We start from the raw sequence: 3,524 nt of genomic DNA on the forward strand, positions 1-3,524 counted from the left end.
AGAGCCTTTCCCCTAAGGTCAGGAACACAACAAGGATGCCCACTCTCACCACTATTATTCAACATAATACTAGAAGTCCTAGCCACAGCAATCAGACAACAAAAAGAAATAAAAGGCATTCAAATTGGCAAAGAAGAAGTCAAACTCTCACTCTTTGCAGATGACATGATACTTTATATGGAAAACTCAAAAGACTCCACCTCAAAATTGCTAGAACTCATACAGCAATTTAGCAATGTGGTGGGATATAAAATCAATGCACATAAATCAGTTGCATTTCTATACATTAACAATGTGACTGAAGAAAGAGAAATTAAGGAATCGATCCCACTTATACTTGCACCAAATGACATATCAGATAAAGGGCTGGTATCCAAGATCTAGAAAGAACTTATCAAACTCAACACACAAAAAACAAACAATCCAGTCAAGAAATGGGCAGAAGACATGAACAGACATTTTTCCAAAGAAAACATAAAAATGGTCAACAGACACATTTTAAAAAATGCTCAACATCACTTGTCATCAGGGAAATACAAATCAAAACCACAATGAGATACCACCTTACACCTGTCAGAATGGCTAAAATTAACAAGAGAGGAAACAACAAATGTTGGTGAGAATGTGGTGAAAGGGGAACCCTCGTGCACTGTTGGTGGGAATGCAAACTGGTGCAGCCACTCTGGAAAACAGTATGGAGTTTCCTCAAGAAGTTAAAAATAGAGCTACCCTGCAAACCAGCAATTGCACTACTGGGTATTTACCCCAAAGATACAGATGTAGTGAAATGAAGGGGCACCTGCACCCCAATACGCATAGCAACAATGTCCACAATAGCCAAACTGTGGAAGGAGCTGAGATGCCCTTCAACAGATGAATGGATAAAGAAGATGTGGTTATATATACAATGGAATATTACTCAGCCATCAGAAAAGATGAATGCCTACCATTTACATTGACATGGATGGAACTGGAGGGTAGTATGCTAAGTGAAATAAGTCTATCAGAGAAAGACAATTATCATATGATTTCACTCATATGTGGAATATAAGAAATAGTGCAGAGGATCATAGGGGAAGGGAGGGAAAACTGAATGGGAAGAAATCAGAGAGGGAGAAAAATCATGAGAGACTCTTGACTCTGGGAAACAAACTGAGAGTTGTGGAAGGGGAGGTGGGTGAGGGAATGGGGCAACTGGGTAATGGGTATTAAAGAGGGCACGTGATGTGATAAGCACTGGGTATTATACACAACTGATGAATTATTGAACACTACATCTAAAACTAATGATGTATTATATGTTGGCTAATCAAATTTAAATTAAAAAAAGATAAATGACAAATCAGGAAAATATTTGCAATTCATGAGAGCAGAAGGCTAATCTCCCTAGAATATAAAATATCCAGATATAGACAAGAAAGAGGCTAAACTCTAATAAAAAAAATTTTTAAAGGACATAAAAATTCACAGAAAAAATATATAAGCAGTTCACAAAACACATGAGAAGATGCTCAACTTGATTCATAATAAAGGGAATGTATATTAAACCTATACTTAGATACTATTTCTCACTCATCACACTAGCAAAAACCAGAAGATTTTAGAATAGTGTGATGCTGCTGAAGAAATGCGTATTTTCATATATTACTACCAGAAGTTTTAAATGGTACAACCTGTAGAGAGGACAGATTGCCAATAATTATGAGAATTCAAATGGACATAACCTTTGCTCCAGAAATTCACTCTTAGGAATTTATCATGTGCTTAGGCACATGTAAAATGACAAACAGACAGGGTTATTCGTTGCAACATTATCAGCATTAGCCAAAGATTAGAATGTCAGTAAACTGAGAATTAAATATATCATGATTATTTATACAATGGAAAACTGTACAGCTGTAAAAACACACGATAAAGCTCTTTATGGATTAACACAAAAGGATCGCCAAGATACACTGTTAGGTGAAGAATAAGATGCAGAAAAATATTTATGTTGTCCCTTGTGTAAAAAAGGGGAAGAGAAAAAAAATAATTAGGTGCTCCAGCTTATGTACAAAGAAAAATTCAATGAAAGGATTATTAAGAAACTAATAAAAGTAGCTACCTATTGTGGGAACTGAGCAAATATAAGAATGAAGTGGGAAGGGGATTGCTTTAGAATTCCTGATCTTTGACTTGTGGGAATGTATCCCATATTCAAAAAATTAAATAGAAATTTTTATTTAAAAATGGAAGCTAGATAGATTGTATTCTAAGATAAAGGCACATTATCCTCATGTCAACACAAAAACAGAAATTAGAAACACAAAAACAGGTAATTAGAAACTCTAGGAAGGAAACAAACAAAAAAGCTGTATAAGAAAGTCCAGGTCCATACTGGAAGCAAACTAAAATTCATACTGCTCTCTGTAAACGGTATACTATATGCACAGTGACTCCATGTAACCTTGTTGCTTAGAACAGGATTATTCTGGACCCATCTCTTCTCAGAGTCCTAGATTCTTGAGCAGCTAAGTCAGGTCAGTGGATCCCCATTTGAATTCAGCCCAGCCTGTTACACCCTTGATGAAACTAAGATCAATGACATTCAAAGGTGAATTTATCATAACTAGAAAATCACTCTTTGGCCTAGCCACCTTGTCTTTTTATAAAACTACTAAGCTAACTATTAATATTAAAACTAAGTTTAACTGTTTAAAAAAGACTTTATTTTTTTTTTTTAAGATTTTATTTATTTATTTGAGAGAGAGAGAATGAGAGAGCACATGAGAGGGTGGAGGGTCAGAGGGAGAAGCAGGCTCCCCGCCGAGCAGGGAGCCCGATGTGGGACTCGATCCCGGGACTCCAGGATCATGACCTGAGCCGAAGGCAGTCGCTTAACCAACTGAGCCACCCAGGTGCCCTAAAAAAGACTTTAAAACTTACACACTTTTCTTACATATAATAAATATAAACTATAATCTCACTTTGTCATTCTACCAGGCCCACCAGGCTCTGGGATGACAAGGATGATTCCAAAAGTCTATGGAATAGTATCATTATCTTTATGAAAAACTCCCTGGCCAACACCAATATTTTTCACCTTCTCTCTGCAGTCAGGCTATGATAAGACAACAACTCTGGTGTGTCAGAGTTCCATCTCACTTTTTTTCAACTCTCTGGGAGCTCCAACAGTTGCCATCCACATTCTCTCTACCTGACTCAGCCTCTGAGAGTTTCATGTGTGCAGCGGAAGCTTTGGTTTATTAATGCATTTATGTGATCATGGCATTTCATCATGGAATAGACTTATGAGCAAGGGTCAGCAAACTACAGCCCATAGACCCAAATCTGGCCCATGGTCTAGTTTGTAAATAAAATATAATTGGAAGATGGCCACACCCATTCATCTGGCTATTGTTTATAGCCACTTTCATGCTACAACAGAATTGAGTAGCTGTGACAAAAGAACACATGGGCCACAAAGCCAAAAATATTTACTATCTAGCCCTTTAAAAATTCTGCTGAACCCTACTCAAGAGTGC

Source organism: Mirounga angustirostris, unplaced genomic scaffold (assembly GCF_029215605.1).
Source record: "Mirounga angustirostris isolate CCGP_5_RB_7025 unplaced genomic scaffold, mMirAng1.0.hap1 SCAF_13, whole genome shotgun sequence".
Taxonomy (NCBI): Eukaryota; Metazoa; Chordata; class Mammalia; order Carnivora; family Phocidae; genus Mirounga; species Mirounga angustirostris.